Source organism: Macaca thibetana, chromosome 8 (genome assembly GCF_024542745.1).
Source record: "Macaca thibetana thibetana isolate TM-01 chromosome 8, ASM2454274v1, whole genome shotgun sequence".
In the NCBI taxonomy this organism is placed as follows: Eukaryota; Metazoa; Chordata; class Mammalia; order Primates; family Cercopithecidae; genus Macaca; species Macaca thibetana.
In genome coordinates, this window is record NC_065585.1 from 70,747,787 (window position 1) to 70,766,415 (window position 18,629).

At 40.3% G+C, this 18,629-nt stretch overlaps 1 non-coding gene across 1 annotated transcript; it reads right to left on the reverse strand.

Moving 5' to 3' along the window:
* Positions 1–8,499: 8,499 nt before the first annotated feature.
* LOC126961889 (U6 spliceosomal RNA) lies at positions 8,500–8,602 on the reverse strand. Its single transcript, XR_007728473.1, has one exon. It is a non-coding gene; the product is annotated as a U6 spliceosomal RNA (small nuclear RNA).
* Between the last annotated feature and the right edge of the window lie 10,027 nt (positions 8,603–18,629).

The window sequence follows — 18,629 nt, forward strand, 5'->3', positions numbered from 1 at the left end:
TATGTGACCATTTTTGTCAAGTTTTGGTTTATAAATGCGAAAGGCAGGAACCCCTGACTTTCACAGAAGGAAAAGCCATGGCAGTTCTTGTGATCAACTGGAACCAGCAGTGATGGATTTGGGACAGTGAGACAGGCCTCCATGTAGTCTTCAATGAGCAAAGGATGCCTGAGCTAATTCATTCATTCAGCAAAGGCTTCTTGAGTGCCCATCTCGTGCCAGGCACCAGAATCCTCGCAGTGAGCAAAACTGGTAGATGTTCTCCCTATAGTTTGTAGAGAAAGACAGAAGATACTTTCAGATGGTAACAAGAGCTGGAAAAGAAATCGAGGATTGGGTAAGGAGTGGCTACTTTAGGTAGAAAGATCAGGGGAATGCCTCTGATTCAATAATATTTATGCTAAGATCTGAATGTCAAGAAGCTGGTCATGGAAAGATCCAGGAAAAATCTCACTTATATGTGGGATCTAAAAAAGTTGAACCCATAGAAAACAGAGGATAGAATGTTGGGGAGATGTTGGTCAAAGGGTACAAACTTTCAGTTATAAGATGAATATGTCCTAGGGATCTAATGTACCGCATGGTGACTCTAGTTAACAATACTGTATTATCTTTTGAAATTTGCTGAGAGTAGAAACTAAATGTTCTTGCTACACACACACAAACACACACAAATGGTAACCAGGGTGAGGTGACAGATATGCTAACTAACTTGATTGCGGTAATGATGTCACAATATATATGTATATCAAATCATCACATTGTACCTCTCAAACTTACACAGTTTTATTTGTCAATTATACCTCAATGAAGTTGGAAAAAATTAAATTTAAAAAAGATCCAGGAGAAGAACAGTAGATGCAAACCTCTGAAATAGAAAGGAGCTTGGTGTGCTTGAGGAACAGGAAAAAGGCCAGTGTGACTGGAACAAGTGAACAAGAGGAAGGAGGAGTTGGAAAAGCAGAAAGAAGCTGGCTGCGGCAAAGGCATCGCTATTGCTGCAGTGGCAGAGAACTATTTTCAACAATGACACTCCAGTGACAAATCTTTGGTTCCGTGGGTGATTGCCAGGCTTTTCTGTACACACTGACACAATGAGTAACTTGGGTCTGTCTAGCGGAAAATATCGACCTTGGGAAGCCATCCTCTCCCCCAAAGCCTTTTCTCCTAGTTCAAGATGTCTGAAATTATACAAAGAAGGCAGAACACGATATGATTCCTCTGTGATTCCAGAATAAGATGTCTGGCTTGGAATGAGACAATCATATGTTTTAGTTTCACCTCTGTCACCTTTTAGTTGGCAAGTTATTGAAACCTGAGCTTTGTTTCCACATCTGTAAAATGGGAATAACATAGAATACCTTACTCACAGGGTTGTTGTAGGCATTGTGTGAGACAGCACACATAAATCATTTACTGCCGCAGCTGGCATATAATAGTAAGTGCACACAAATGTTATTCTTCTCCAAGAAGCTTCATTTCTCTAACTTAAGATGTTGATGGAAGTTAAACAGAAAGTCTGTCTGGAGTAATCACACTGTAACCTGTTATTTGTCATTTGTACCTTAGTGTGAATGAGTCTGCAGTTCTTTCTCCAAAGCTCTACAAAGTTGGATTCAAGAGAAAGAGAGGGCTGGGTGCGGTGACTCACGCCTGTAATCCCAGCACTTTGGGAGGTCGAGGCAGGCGGATCACTGGAGGCCAGGAGTTTGAGACCAGCCTGGCCAACATGGTGAAGCCCCATCTCTACTAAAAATACAAAAAATTAGCCGGGCATGGTGGCAGGAGCCTGTAATTCCAGCTACTCAGGAGGCTGAGGCAGGAGAATCCCTTGAACCCATGAGGCGGAGGTTTCAGTGAGCCGAGATCGCACCACTGTACTCCAGCCTGGGCAACAGAGGGAAACTCCATCTCAAAAAAAAAAAAAAAAAAAAAAAATAGAGAGAGAGATTGAAAGAGAGAGCAAGATTCTAGATTACAGAGGGACCAGGGGAAAGAGGAGAAAACTATTTGGGGAAGAAGGGGTACAATCTCTGAAGTCTTCAGTGTTTAAATTCCTTAAAAACTATTAATAAATGGAAAGAAGACAGCATGAATTCTGACTGTCCTGTACAAACTGCACCTCAGAGTAACCAAATGCTGATGAGAGAAGTTTCTCTTCCAGACCAGTATTCTGGCTAAGGCATAGGAAGCAACAACAGAACTGGAGTATTACCACTGAGCAACCTCTAACGAGCTAAGGAGCTGAGTTAATCTGTACATCAGGACAGCTCACGTCACAGAAGCAGCGAGAACCCAGCATTTTGTGTCTCCAGATAAAAATACACACACCACCCCCTATGAGATATTTCTGCCCTACACTCAAGCCTAAAGTTTTAGGTCTAACTATCAGTTTGATGGCAATACAGAGACCAGAGGAACAGGTTAAACATTACAAGGAAGCAATCAGCAATATCCAGACTATGGGAAACTCTATTGGAGAAATCACCCAGTTTCTTCAACAAATAAATTGCAATGGAAAAAAAAAAAAAAGAACATGAGGAGAAACCTGTAGGTTAGAAAAGATTTGGCTGGGCACAGTGGCTCACACCTGCAATCTCAGCACTTTGGGAGGCCAAGGTGGAAGAATCACTTGAGCCCAGGAATTCCAGACCAGCCTCGGCAACACAGTGAGACCCCCATCTCAAAAAAAAAAAAATTAGCCAGGCATAAGGGCACATGCCTGTGGTCCCAGTTACTCAGGAGGCTGAGGCAGGAGGATCACTTCAGCCCGAGAGGTCAAGGCTGCAGTGAGCAGTGATTTTGTCACTGCACTTCAGCCTGGGTGACAGAGCAAGACCCTGTCTCAAAAAGAAAGAAAGAAAAGATTTAAGAGGTATCCCAACCAATCACAACATAGGAACCTATCAAAAATCCTGATTCAGACAAACCAACTATAAAAGTAAAAGCTTATAATAAAATCAGTGAAATGTGACTGGATATCTGATAATATTAAGGAATTACCAATAATTTTTTAGGTGTGGTCATGATATTATGGTTACTTTTTAAAGAGTCCTGGCTCATGCCTGTACTCTCAGCACTTTGGGAGGCCAAGGCAGGTGGATCAGGAGGTCAGGAGCTCAAGACCAGCCTGGCCAACATGAAGAAACCCCATCTCTACTAAAAATACAAAAAATTAGCCGGGCATGGTGGCAGGCACCTGTAATCTCAGCTACTCGGAGCGCTGAGGCAGGAGAATTGCTTAAACCCGCGAGGTGGAGGTTGCAGTGAGCTGAGACGTTGCCAGCCTGGGCAACAGAACAAGACTCCATCTCCAAAAAATAAAAATAAAATAAAAAGAGTCCTTAACTTTCAGAGATATATGCTGGAATATTTACACACATTTGCATTTATAATATGCATAGATATTTATAACTATATATTTACATATATAGACACATATAAATATATGTATAATACCTGGAACTTACTTCAGATTAATCCAGTAGGGGGGCAGGGAAGATGGGGTTCAGGACACACTATCCCAAAATATGACATCTTGGCATTTTTGAGAAAACAACAGAAGCAGGAAGGCCTCGCTCACCTTTCCCTCAGCCTTCTCCCCTGAAACAGGCCATAAATCCCTCATTTGAAAGGTATCCTTCTTATACCCAGGGTGAAAGGAACATCCTTACCTCTGAAGACACAGGGACACAGAGAGGAACCTGAACAAACAGGTCTTGCTAAGTTTCCCCCTAGCTTATTACCATTCAATCACATCCTTCTGCCCTGCAGTCATATTTCTCCATGACGGTCCATGCTTCATCAAACCTAAGCATAGCAATACACAAGTGCACCTGTTTACTTGAATCTTCATTTCCTTAAGAAGTCTCCCCTTCATATAAAACTTATATTAAATAAATGTGTATGCCTTTCGCTTGTTAATCTTCCTTTGTTATAGGAGGCTCCAGTATGAACCTAGGGTGGGTGAGAAAAAGAAATCTTTCCTCTCCTGCAGAGGTTTTGGTTTTTTAAAATAACAATACAATAATAAAAACTAAAATAAAAACAGAAAAATGTTCAAATGACTTCACAATTTTTCTTTAGTTTCTGTTACCTGCACACATTGCACTGCTAAGCAAAGGTTCCATGAGTTGGAGGCATTTGAAAGCCTTTACATGGACATAACCACAATCATGAGCATGGCCAGTATTTATTGATAACCTATACAATCTAGTCCAATCTAGGAACATGCTCAACCAGAAGAAAAATGGTGCAATTGCGTGAAAACAGAAATCCAGACACAAGATAAAGCTAGAGTCATTCACTGTGAGTTCCTTGCAACTCTGTTTTCCCCAGTTCTTTATGAGCTGCTGAAGACTGAGGAACCACGTTTTATTCATCTCTCTGTTCCCAGATCCTAGCACAAGCCTGACACATAGCAGCAGTGTGGACAACTGGATAAAGAGGAGCACAAAAAATAGGACTGTAGATTAAGGGAAATATTCTATAATTGAAAGCAGGGAGACGGGAGCTGAAGCCAGTCTGCTGGAATGGCCAGGGAAGAGTAAAGCTCTACAATTGTGCTAAATCCCCCGGAAGCCAAAATGATAACCAATACAAGAAACACCACTAAAGAGCCTTAGAGGAAACCGAGCTTTTATTCCTGGGAGTCAACAAAGAGCTAACGGTCCCTGGAGAAGGTGAAACCACATCAGCAAGGTGGAGCCTCTGCACTGCCTGCTGGGAAATTCCATCCTTTGCAATTCCACCCTGTTTACTTCTCTCACCAGGCCAGAAAAAGCACATAGGGGGCTTTTTGGAGAAAGGTTGGGAAGCAGGGAATCAGTAACAGTGTGGGAAAAATAAACATTCCTGGGACAAAGTGACAGTGGAGAAGGTAGAGTGTGTCATATGGACAGTGTTTCATATACACAGCTTGAAAACCTACACTTAACTTCATTTCCAAATTCTTCTACAGTTTTTTGCCTCTCAGGGCATGCACTTGGCCATGTAATTGCTGTGCAGCTCAAAGCCTGATTCCTGGCACCTCCACACTCAGCCATAAAGCAAAACCATCTGAAAGCACTTTCAGTGTCAATTTACTACTGAGGCTCTTTTCCCAGGATTCCTCCACCATGGCCGTGAGCAGCAGAAAGAACTTCTGATGAGGTACTCAGGGCTTGGGAATATACCAAAGTCAATCAGGCCCAACACAAAGTCCCTTATGCTAGGATTTTCTTGCATTTTGATTCCAAGCCCCATTTACCACCCCAGGCAGACCCACAGTGGGCACTGCTGCTTGGGAAGTCTCAGCTGCCTTCCAACGGTCTTGCTTTCACATAAAGGGGTCCTAAACAACACTTCCAACATTGCCTGCAAAGGTATGCTTTCCCTTCAGCTCAGGTTCAATGCCACCACTCCTTCGCTCTTTTCATTGCAAATGATATTAGATGTGAACTTGAGGAAGAAACTTGCCCTCCCTTATTTTTTCCTTTTCTCTGTCTTCATTGGAGTATCCCACAGCCTGGATGTAGAAAAGGATCAGTTCTTTCCCCTTCCTTGCACATGTGTGCATGCGCACACACACATGCACATTTTCTAAGTCTCTGTCTTTAAGAATCCACAGCTAAGGCTGAGTGCAGTGGTTCATGCCTGTAATCCCAGCACTTTTAGAAGTCGAGGCGGGTGGATCACTTGAGCCCAGGAGATCAAAGCTGCAGTGAGCCAAGATTCCAGTCTAGGTGACATAGTGACACCCTGTCTCAAAAAAAAAAAAAAATCCACTTTCTTTCATAAAATCCACTATCCACCACAAAAAAATACCTTTTTTATTTTTAAATTTTATTTATTTATTTATTTTATTATCATACTTTAAGTTCTAGGGTACATGCGCACAATGTGCAGCTTTGTTACATAGGTATACATGTGCCATATTGGTGTGCTGCACCCATTAACTTGTCATTTACATTAGGTATATCTCCTAATGCTATCCCTCCCCCGCCCCACCCCATGACTGGCCCCAGTGTGTGATGTTCCCCACCCTGTGTCCAAGTGTCCTCATTGTTCAATTCCCACCTATGAGTGACAACATGCGGTGTCTGGTTTTCTGTCCTTGCAATAGTTTGCTCAGAATGATGGTTTCCAGCTTCATCCATGTCCCCAAAAAGGACACGAACTCATCCTTTTTTATGGCTGCATAGTATTCCATGGTGTATATATGCCACATTTTCTTAATCCAGTCTATCATTGATGGGCATTTGGGTTGGTTCCAAGTCTTTGCTATTGTGAATAATGCTGCACTAAACATACATGTGCATGTGTCTTTATAGCAGCATGATTTATAATCCTTTGGGTATATACCCAGTAATGCAATGGCTGGGTCAAATGGTATTTCTAGTTCTAGATCCTTGAGGAATCACCACACTGTCTTCCACAATGGTTGAACTAGTTTACAGTCCCACTAACAGTGTAAAAGTGTTCCTATTTCTCCACATCCTCTCCAGCACCCGTTGTTTCCTGACTTTTTAATGATCGTCATTTTAACTGGTGTGAGATGGTATCTCATTGTGGTTCGATTTGCATTTCTCTGATAGCCAGTGATGATGAGCATTTTTTTCATGTGTCTGTTGGCTGCATAAATGTCTTCTTTTGAGAAGAGTCTGTTCATATCCTTCACCTACTTTTTGATGGGGTTGTTTGATTTTTTTTCTTGTAAATGTGCTTAAGTTCTTTGTAGATTCTGGATATTAGCCCTTTGTCAGATGGGTAGATTGCAAAAATGTTCTCCCATTCTGTAGGTTGCCTGTTCACTCGGATGGTAGTTTCTTTTGCTGTGCAGAAGCTCTTTAGTTTAATTAGATCTCATTTGTCAATTTTGGCTTTTGTTGCCATTCCTTTTGGTGTTTTAAACATGAAGTCCTTGCCCATGCCTATGTCCTGAATGGTATTGCCTAGGTATTCTTCTAGGGTTTTTATGGTTTTAGGTCTAACATTTAAATCTTTAATCCATCTTGAATTAATTTGTGTATAAGGTTTAAGGAAGGGATCCAGTTTCAGCTTTCTACATATGGCTAGCCAGTTTTCCCAGCACCATTTATTAAATAGGGAATCCTTTCCCCATTTCTTGTTTTTGTCAGGTTTGTCAAAGATCAGATGGTTGTAGATGTGTGGTATTATTTCTGAGGACTCTTTTCTGGTCCATTGGTCTATATATCTGTTTTGGTATAAGTACCATGCTGTTTTGATTACTGTAGCCTTATAGTATAGTTTGAAGTCAGGTAGCATGATGCCTCCAGCTTTGTTCTTTCTACTTAGGATTGTCTTGGCAATGCAGGCTCTTTTTTGGTTCCATATGAACTTTAAAGTAGTTTTTTCCAATTTTGTGAAGAAAGTCAATGGTAGCTTGATGGGGATGGCATTAAATCTATAAATTACCTTGGGCAGAATGGCCATTTTCACGATACTGCTTCTTCCTATCCATGAGCATGGAATGTTATTCCATTTGTTTGTGTCCTCTTTTATTTCGTTGAGCAAAGGTTTGTAATCCTTGAAGAGGTCCTTCGCATCCCTTGTAAGTTGTATTCCTAGGTATTTTATTCTCTTTGAAGCAATTGTGAATGGGAGTTCACTCATGATTTGGCTCTCTGTTTGTCTGCTATTGGTGTATAAGAATGCTTGTGATTTTTGCACATTGATTTTGTATCCAGAGACTTTGCTGAAGTTGCTTATCAGCTTAAGGAGATTTTGGGCTGAGATGATGGGGTTTTCTAAATATACAATCATGCCATCTGCAAACAGGGACAATTTGACTTCCTCTTTTCCTAATTGAATACCTTTTATTTCTTTCTCCTGCCTGATCGCCCTGGCCAGAACTTCCAACACTAAGTCAAATAGGAGTAGTGAGAGAGGGCATCCCTGTCTTATGCCAGTTTTCAAAGTGAATGCTTCCAGATTTTGCCCATTCAGTATAATATTGGCTGTGGGTTTGTCATAAATAGCTCTTATTATTTTGAGATATGTACCATCAATACCAAATTTATTGAGAGTTTTTAGCATGAAGGGCTGTTGAATTTTGTCAAAGGCCTTTTCTGCATCTATTGAGATAATCATGTGGTTTTTGTCTTTGGTTTTGTTTATATGATGGATTACATTTATTGATTTGCATATGTTGAACCAGCCTTGCATCCCAGGGATGAAGCCCACTTGATCATGGTGGATAAGGTTTTTGATGTGCTGCTGGATTCAGTTTGCCAGCATTTTATTGAGGATTTTTGCATCGATGTTTATCAGGGATATTGGTCTAAATTTCTCTTTTTTTGTTGTGTCTCTACCAGGCTTTGGTATCAGGATGATGCTGGCCTCATAAAATTAGTTAGGGAGGATTCCCTCTTTTTCTATCGATTGAAATAGTTTCAGAGGGAATGGTACCAGCTCCTCCTTGTACCTCTGGTAGAATTCGGCTGTGAATCCATCTGGTCCTGGACTTTTTTTGGTTGGTAGCCTATTAATTATTGTTTTTTTTAAATTAAACACTTCACAAATTTGTGTGTCGTCCTTGCACTGGAGCCATCCTAGTCTTCTCTGTATTAGTCCGATTTTAATACACATGCTGCCAAAGCAAACACCATAACTATCTATTGATAAAACTCCCTTGTAATCCTCTTCCAAAGTTGTTAGACAGCTTTTAATGGAGACTGGTATACTCCCAACATACTGGCAGACAATAAATTACAAAGGGCATTACCTGAAGATGGTGTATTAGTCAGGTTCTCCAGAGAAACAGACCTAGTAAGATACTTAGAGAGTTATGTAGAAAGAGATTTATTATGAAAGGTTGGTCCATGATATTATGGAGGCTGAGAAGCTCCACAGTCTGCTGTCTCAAGCTGAAGGCCCAGGAAAGCTGATGGAGTAATTCCAGCCGGAGTGTAAAGGCATCAGAACCAGGAGTGCTGATGCCCAAGGGCAGAAGATAGATGTCCCAGCTCAAGCAGAGAGAAAATTCACCTTTCCTCCGCCTTTCTGTTATAGCTGGGACTTCAACAGATTGGATGTTGCCCAGCCACTTTGGTGAGGGCCGATCTTTACTCAGTCTACTGATTCAAACGCCAGTGTTTTGGGGAAACATCTTCACAGACACACCCAGAAATAATGCTTTACCAGCTATCTGAGCATCCCTTAGCCCAGTCAAGTTGACATATGAAATTAACCACTACAAATGGGCAGATACATGAACAAAAAAAGAGAGAGAGAGAAAGCCCTTAGGAAGAGGAAATGCTCAGAGCTTCTAATTAAAATTCAGAATAGTATTGTTAAAATTCAGAATAGTATTGTTTTCTTCTTTTCTAATTTTTCTAGTTCCAGGAAGTTAGGCAGGAGTGTCATCAGCAGAAAGGGCCATCCCAGGCCTGTGAAACTCTGTGGGTCTGCCCAGCAGCCACGGGAGGACCAGTGCAGTTTACTTTTCCAGGAGAGACAGAATATGCTGCCCCAGGGGTGCTGCCAGATTCTCTGGGAGCCTGAGAAATGACCAGCTTTGAACTCCAGTGACCCAGTGCAAAGCCTCAGAACCCAACACGACCTAACTTGGAATCCCATTAAAAACACTTGGATGAGTTCCCAAATATCTGAGTCTTAATATCCCAATCTACATAAAGTGAATCCTAGAAAATTTAAATAATAGCGTGGGGTTGTGACTGTGAGAATTAAGACAGTGTGTGTAAAGCACCTGACACTGTGTCTGGATGCTCTCAAAAATGCTCTCAGTAGTTTGCTTTCTGTCCTGCCTTATAATCTTCCTGTATCTCCTTTCCCAGTTATTCATCTGGTCACACTCGACAGGAAAATCCTCACATTCCACTGAAAACTATCAGCTGCCACTGAAGGATGCTTTATCTCCAGGGCAGATCTTCATAATACTTAAAACTGAGTTTACTCTGGATTTACTTGTTGATTTCTAGCATATGAAAGACACCCAATAATAGATGCCCCCTATTTATTATGATAATTCTTTTTTTTTTTTTTTTTTGAGACAGGGTCTTCCTCTGTCACACAGGTTGGAGTGCAGTTGCACAATCCCTGCTCACTGCAGCCTCAAACTCCTCGGCTCAAGCAATCCTTCCACCTCAGCCTCCTAAGTAGCTGAGACGACAGGCATGCGCCCCGACACTCAGCGAATTTTTTAAATTTTTGTAGAGACAAGGTCTCGCTTTGTTTCTCAGGCTGGTCTTGAACTCCTGGCTTCAAGCAGTCCTCCCACCTCAGCCTCCCAAAGTGCTGGGATTACAGGCATAAGCCACCATACCTGGCCTGTGTTATCTCTTTTACCAATGAGGTATTATCTTAAATGACCTTTGGTATTTTTTTAACGTTTTATTATGTTTTAATATTTTTATATATTTAATTTTTATACATTTATATATCATAATATTCATTATAATTTATATTGATTTCATGTATTTTTCTATATTTATCTTTTCATTATGTTTTGAATTTCCAAACACACATATAAATAGAATACTAAAGAGAATCTCTTTAAGCCCATCTCTAGTTTTAACAATTATCAACAATTTAGCATTCTTGTTTTATCTATCAGTCCTCCATTTTTATTGCTGTCGCTTTACTGGAGCTAATCCCTGGGTACCTTATTCTACCACCATATTACGGTATCTTACATAACCATGATTCCATCATCACACCTGTAGTATAAATAAGGCTACCTGGTCTTCATTCCTGGTTCCTGGCACAAAACTCCTAAAACCCTTGGAATTTCCTGAGTGATAGGAGTGTCTTTGGTTATTCATAAAGCACCTCTTTAGATCAGACCTGAGTTCATGCTAATGAAGTATCTGGAAAAGGGCGGACTCAGAGTAAGTGCTATAAAAACTCTTGAACAATGAGATTTGATGAGCTTCCAGGTTGGTGAATACATCAAGGTGCTGGGAGGGTGGCATGCCCAGAGAGAGAAGAGAAGAGACACGAACCACTCTCCGGCCCCATACATTGCCCTATGCATCCCTTCTCTCTAGATTTCCTAGAGGTGTGTCCTTCATAATAAACCACTAAACATGAGTAAAGTGTTTCCCTCAATTCCGTGAGTCATTGTAGCAAATTATCAAACTCATTACGGGAACCCCCAATTAAAAGCCAGTCATTGAGAACTGCAAGAGCCCCAGACATGCGATTGACATCTGAAGTAGGGGCAGTCTTGAGGAACCGAGCCCTTTAACTTATGGGATCTGATGCAAACTTCAGGTAGATAGTCTCAGAATTAGATTAAGTTGTAGTACACCCAGCTGGGATCCAGAGAGTTGGAGAATTGCTTGGTGTGAGGGGATAAAATCCACACATCTAGTGTCAGAAGTGTTATGTGAATATAAACAGCATGTTTTCTCAACCCCCAAGAAAAAATTAACACTAATCCCCTACTATCATTGGATACCCAGTCTATATCTATATTCCCGCAATTGTCTCAAAAGTATCTTGGGGCGGGCATGGTGACTCACGCCTGTAATCCCAGCACTTCAGGAGGCCAAGGCAGGTGGATCACCTGAGATCAAGGGTTCAAGACCAGCCTGGACAACATGGCGAAACCCCGTCTCTACTAAAAATACAAAATATTAGCCGAGCATGATGGTGCAAGTCTGTAATCCCAGCTACTCAGGAGGTTGAGGCAGGAGAATCACTTGAACCCAGGAGGCGGAGGTTACAGTGAGCCAAGATTGCACCATTGCACTCCAGCCTGGGTAACAAGAGTGAAACTTCATCTCAAAAAAAAAAAAAAAAATAGTATCTTGGTTGTTTGTTGGAATCAGGAATCATTGGCATTTGATTGATGTCCCTTAAGTCTTTCTTAATCTATGATGGTTCCCGGGGTGGCCATGGAGGGGCATCACCGAGATACCCATCAAGAAGAACCTGAAGCCCAACTGCGAGGTGTGGGGTCAGCAGACAGCCTCCAGCTCTCAGCTCCTTCAAGGTCAGCATCAGCCACTGACAGCTGAGGTCACACTCTTCCCCGAGCGACCCACATTCAGCGACTGAGAAAGGAGGGGTGAAAAGGTCCAGCTGTTGGCCTGACGCAGAACAACTCTGATAAGCCATATTTGCTCACAAAGCCACTCTGGGTTTGCCAAAGTTTTGCCAGGCCTGTGTTGCAACAGGTCTTTTCCATCTAGCACCTTCCCTTTATAGGCACTGCGCCTAACCATCATCCTGCACCCAAACCGTGTGTCAGCATCTGCTTCCAGAGAATCCAACTTGCAACAGTTCTCATCTCTTTCTTTTCATACCTTTTACCTGTTGAAGAAACTAGGACTGACTTTATATTTAAAACATGATTTTCAGCATTCCCACAATCATTTCTCAAGAATGAAAATTATAAGCCAAACATTCTCATTTTCACTAATAGGAATTTCTAATTATTTAATCAAAAGAAATTAAAGATAAATACAATGTATTTTAAAAGTCTCACTTTATCTTCTAAAATAGGTAAACTATATCGATACATTTCCATTAAATTGCTGATGTCACCAAAATAAACCACAATAAGCCAGGCACAGTGGTTCATGCCTATAATCCCAACACTTTGGGAGGCCAAGGCAGGAGGTTCGCTTGAAGCCAGGAGTTTGAGAATAGCCTGGATAACATAGCAAGATCTTGTCTCTACAAAAACAAATTTAAAAACTAGCTATAGTAGGGCATGCCTGTAGTCCTAACTACTCAGGAAGCTGAGGCAGGAAGATGGCTTCAGCCCAGGAGTTCAAGGCTACAGTGAGCTATGATTGTGCCACTGCACTCCAGCCTGGGCATTAGAGCAAGACTCTGTCTCAGAAAATAAAAAATACAAATAATTTTTTAAAAGCACAGTAGAAGTCTAGATTCTCTATATAATAATAAAGGAGTCAATTCAGCCAGAGGATATAATAATTGTAAGTATGTACTCAACACTGAAGCATCTAGATGTATAAAGCAAATATTAGAGCCAAAGGGAGAGATAGACTCCAATAAAATAATAGTTGTAGACTTCAATGCCCCTCTTTCAGCATCGGACAGATCTTCCAGACAGAAAATCAATACAGAAACATTAGACTTAATCTGTGCTATAGAATAAACGGAACTAATAGGTATTTACAGAACATTTCATCCAACAGCTCCAAAATACACATTTTTTTTTCCTCAGCATATGGATCATTCTCAAGGATAGATCATGTGTTAGGTCACAAAACAAGTCTTAAAACATTCAAAAAAATTGAAATAACATCAAGTGTCTTCTCTGGCTACAATGGAATAAAACTAGAAATCCATAACAAGAGGAATTTGGGAAACTATATAAACACATGGAAATTAGAAAATATGCTCCTGAATGACTAATGGGTCAATGAAGAAATTAAGGAAACTGAAAATTTTCTTGAAACAAATGATAATAGAAACACAACATACCAAAACCTATGGGATACAGAGAAGGCAGTACTAAGAGAGAAGTTTATACCTTTAAGAATCTACATCAAAAAAGAAGAAAAACGTCATGTAATTAACAATGCATCTTACGCAGAAAAGCAAGAGCAAACTAACCCAAAATTAGTAGAAGAAAAGAAATAATAAACACTAGAGCATAAATAAATAAAATTGAAATGAAAACGATATAAAACATCAACAAAATTAAAAGTTGGGTTTTTTTTGAAAAGATAAACAAAAATGTAAAAAAGAAAGAAAAAGAATCAAAAGAAAAATAATGTTCATGACACATAAAATAATTAAAAAGTCAAATTTCAGTGTTAAAAAAGTCTAGATTTGTATTTTTAAAACTATGGTCATGACGGGCACAGTGGCTCACGCCTGTAATCCCAACACTTTGGGAGGCTGAGGCAGGTGGATTACTTGAGGTCAGAAGTTCGAGACCAGCCTGGCCCACATGAAACCCTGTCTCTACTAAAACTACAAAAACATTAGCTGGTCGTAGTGGCGGGAGACTGTAATCCCAGCTATTCAGGAGGCTGAAGCAGGAGAATCACTTGAACCTGGGAAGCAGAGGTTGCAGTGAGCTGAGATCGTGCCATTGCACTGCAGCCTGGGCAATAAAGCAAGACTCTGTCTCAAAAACAAAAACAAAAACAAACAAACAAAACCAAAATTAAAACTATGGTCATATTTAAATTACAATAAATTCATCAGGTCGGGTGCAGTGACTCACATCTGTAATCCCAGCACTTTGAGAGGCTGACGCAGGCAGATCGTTTGAGCTCAGGAGTTCAAGACCAGCCCGGCCAACATGGCAAAACCCCATCTCTACTAAAAATACAAATATTAGCCAGGCGTGGTGGCATCCTACCTCAGCCGGGCAGGAGGCTGAGGCAGGAGAATTGCTTGAACCCAGGAGGCAGAGGTTGCAGTGAGCCAAGATTGTGCCACTGCACTCCAGCCTGGGCGACAGAGCAAGACTCGGTCTCAAAATAAATAAATAAATAAATAAATTCATCACTCTCTTTTTTTTTACCCCTAATCAATCAAGGGCCAACTTGAGCAACCACAGGTTGTGGGAAACTGCATAAATTAGAACTGCAAACCTACCCTTGAGTATCTGATTATAAAAATGAAAAAATTTTCAGTCCCATCACCATTCCTCCCTTCTACATGACTGAGCTCTGGAATTTCAGTTTACTCACCTGTGCATTAGAAATGCTTACACTTCTAACTTCACAGGCTATTGTGCGGACTGAATGAGATCATCTGTGAGAAAGCACCTTTCACACTGTTGGATGCCTATGGCTGTAAATTCTTTCTTTCCCTCACATACATCTGTTGATCTACTGACTCACCTGGTGGCAGGAAGCCACAGCAGAACCTGCAACTGCGCCGCCTTCCCTTTCCCTCCTTCAGCTTCTTCTCCTGAGCCAGGTGTATGTGGTTAGGTCCTCAATAAAGGACCCAGGCTTCTACAGACAGAATGGCCACACTATCAAGGTCAGAGGCAACAAGAAATGACACGGATTTCAGTCTGTTTGTGTGGGCTTAGCTCATGCTTGCGGAGTCTTACCTGCCCTCGGTCTCCTCTAATTTCCATCTGTCTTTTATGCCTGACTACCTGCATCATGGACTTCAAGCTCCAGCCTCACACAGATACAGGGATAACAGCCTTACAGAGACCACTTAACCCACTTCTTGAGTTGCAAAAACCCAAATCCTTATATCTGTACATATATCTGCTAGCAGTTCTGCTCCCCTGGTTGAATTCTGACTGAGGCACCCACATGCTCACCTCTGAACTCATGCAGGCTCCCGGCCTTTCTCAGAAGGCTGTGCTGAGCATGGCTCCTCCCCTCCCAGCTTTTTCCAGGACCTCCCTATGTGTTCAAGCTTTTCCTCTTTCACCCCAACTTTGTCAAAGTCCATAAAACTGCTTATATGTTTCACAGGTTACGAGAAAAACCTCATCAGGTAGATTGGCACTATTTCAGGAGGTAACTTTTCAGTGTATTATCAAAATATTTTACAAAATGAGCGTATCTGCCTCCTCAGCCTACTCCACTTCTAAGTTTATTTGAAAGAAATAAATCCTGAAGGTACCCAAAACGTTATCAGGTCAGCTCTATTTATAATAGCAAAATATTGGGAAAAAACTAAATGTCCAACAATAGAGGACTAATAATTATAATTAACCATATGTTAGATTATACTGCATCAGTTAGAAGTGGAAAAAGAACAAATAAATTGCAAAGAGCAAGCCTTTCGCAGAACAGAAAACAGATATGGCCCATAAAATATGGAAAATTTTTGATTTCATTAGGACTTACAGAAATGTGAACAGGCTTACAAGATAAACAATTTTATACCCATTAGTTCGGGAAAATTTAAAATTTGTGGACATTTAGCCACAAAATGTCCACTTCACAACTTTAATTCAAAATAAATTTTAATACATTTAAAATTTATATTCATTTCTATATCTATTAAAAATGATATAGATTAATGGATAGTAGAGTAAAAACTGGTACAACCACTTTGGAAAATTATTTAGTGTTATCTTGCAAAGTTGAACTTCCACATACACTCCAGCTCAGTAATCCCATTCCTATTTATCCCCAAAAATGTTTGTGCTTGGGATTGTACTTGGCATACAGGAGACATATACAAGACCATTAGCAATGTTTGCAATAGCAAAAAACTAGAAACAACTCAAATGGACATCAACAGGTAAATGCATAAATAAATAAATTGTGGTATATCCACACAATGCAACATGATATTGCAGAGAAAATGAACCACCACTACACACAATGTGAATTAATATTAGTAACATAATGTTGAGGAAGGAAAGGCAAGAAACAGATAACTACATATCGTTTACATAATTCTAAAAACAAGCAAAGGCAAACAATATAGTTCTTAGGCAAATATTAGTGCTAAAACCATATTTTTGCTTAAAAAGCAATAGGATGGCAAGCCTCTAGGTAGGCCTGGAGGCGAGAGGCAGGGGACTGGGATAGGGAAAATATACATTGGTAGATACAAAATTTTGGAAATATTCTAGTTCTTGGGTTGAGAAGTGGTTCATAGTATTTGTGATATTACTATATTTAATAACTAATATTGATGTTACAGGTAATCTCATGTATATTATCAATTTTTTTACTACAAAAGGCATTCTGGAGTCAGATGGGTTCAGCTTTGAGGGTGGCCAGAGGAGAACTGGGAACTAGTTGCAGTACCCTACATTAAAGAGTTAACTCTGCTGGCAATATAAAAAACTGAAAGAAGAAGAATTATTTGGAGCTATTTTCTGATTCTACAAAAAAAAAAACATTTTTCTGTTTCTTCTAACTCTGTTTCTTCATATTTCAAAAGTTTTGCTTCTAAAAAAAAAAAGTCCTTGTAAGACAATTTATCCTGCTTAAGGTACTTCCTGCCACGTCTCCTATGAGAAATGCTTCTGAACAACTGAATAGCATCATAGTATGGTGCTAATAAGCCCACGTTCTGGAGTCCAAATGCCTGGCTCCAACACCTGCCCTATATTTGCTAGCTGTGTGACTGAGGAGAGTTACTAATATCTCAGTCTCATTTTTCTCATCTTTAAAATGGGGATGAGAATAAGAGCCCTAGCAAATTTCATTAATGTGAGAATTAAACGCTTAATTGTGTAGTAAAATGCTTGACACTGGATACTCAGTAAGGAAATTTTCATTTCTAGCAATATGATACACAAGGTACCCAGAACATTTCTGCTTAAAAAACAAAATCATGCCATATAAAGTTTTTAATTTTTTTTAAAAAGTATCCATAAAATGTCAAGAACATAAAAACCCCTCGTATCCTGATTTTGGTCTCTAATGCCATTCCCTATGGAAATAAAAATAATAATTAATCTTTTTTTTAAAGAAAAAGCAAGGTTCCTTGGTTTGGTCTCTAGTGCCATTCCCTATGGAAATAAAAATAATAATTAATCTTTTTTTAAAGAAAAAGCAAGGTTCCTTGGAGAACTGATTCCAGAGGCAGGATGGTAAGGACACGAAGTGAGCCTGGGGCATTTCTGTAACGCTCAAAAACAAGGAAATTTCCAAAGATGAATGGACTCATAACAAAAGGACACAGGAGTCAGTTGAAGGGGAACTTACTGACATAGTTGTGATAACATAAGCATCAAAAAGAATAATGATCATCGTTAAATGGCATACATTGGTTATGTAAAAACCCAGAAGTCTACAATACTGAAAAAAGATAAAGCTGGAGTGAGGGAGACTCCTTTGTCTAAAGAAGCTATTAAAAGAAGCCATCTAAAGAAGCTATTAAACCAAATTCTTGTTTTGAAAATTGGCAAAGGGAAAGATTTAAGCATTCATCTTAATTTTCTAATATGAAATATATTCAGGAGAGCCAGCTAGCCCTACTTTACAGAAGAATGCCAACTAAGAAGTATAGAAGAATAATTGAATTAATTAAAACTCATTATTTCACAGCTCCTAATTGAAATTACTGATTCATTTTCTAACAAATAAATGGGCCAGGCACAGTGGCTCATGTCTGTAATCCCAGCACTTTGGGAGGCCGAAGCAGGAGGATCACCTGAGGTCAGGAGTTCAAGACCAGCCTGGCCAACATGGTGAAACTCTGTCTCTACAAAAATACAAAAATTAGCTGAGCATGATGGTGAGTTCCTGTAATCCCAACTACTCAGGAGGCTAAGAGGGGAGAATCACTTGAACCCAGGAGGTGGAGTTTGCAGTGAGCTGAGATGGCCATTGCACTCCAGCCTGGACAACTGAGCAAGACTCTGTCTCAAAAAACAAACAAATAAAAATAAATAAATAAATTGATTGACTGCTGATTAATGAAGTTTAAAAGTATTAAGTACAGGTCAGATGCAGTGGTTCACACCTGTAATCCCAGCACTTTGGGAGGCCAAGGCAGACAGTCAGGAGATCGAGACCATCCTGCTTAACATGGTAAAACCCCATCTCTACTAAAAATACAAAAAAAAAAAAAAAAATTAGCCAGGCGTGGTGGCGGGCACCTGTAGTCCCAGCCACTTGGGAGGCTGAGGCAGGAGAATGGCGTGAACCTGGGAGGCGGAGGTTGCAGCGAGCCAAGATTGCACCACTGCACTCCAGCCTGAGTGACAGAGCGAGACTCTGTCTCAAAAAAAATAAAAT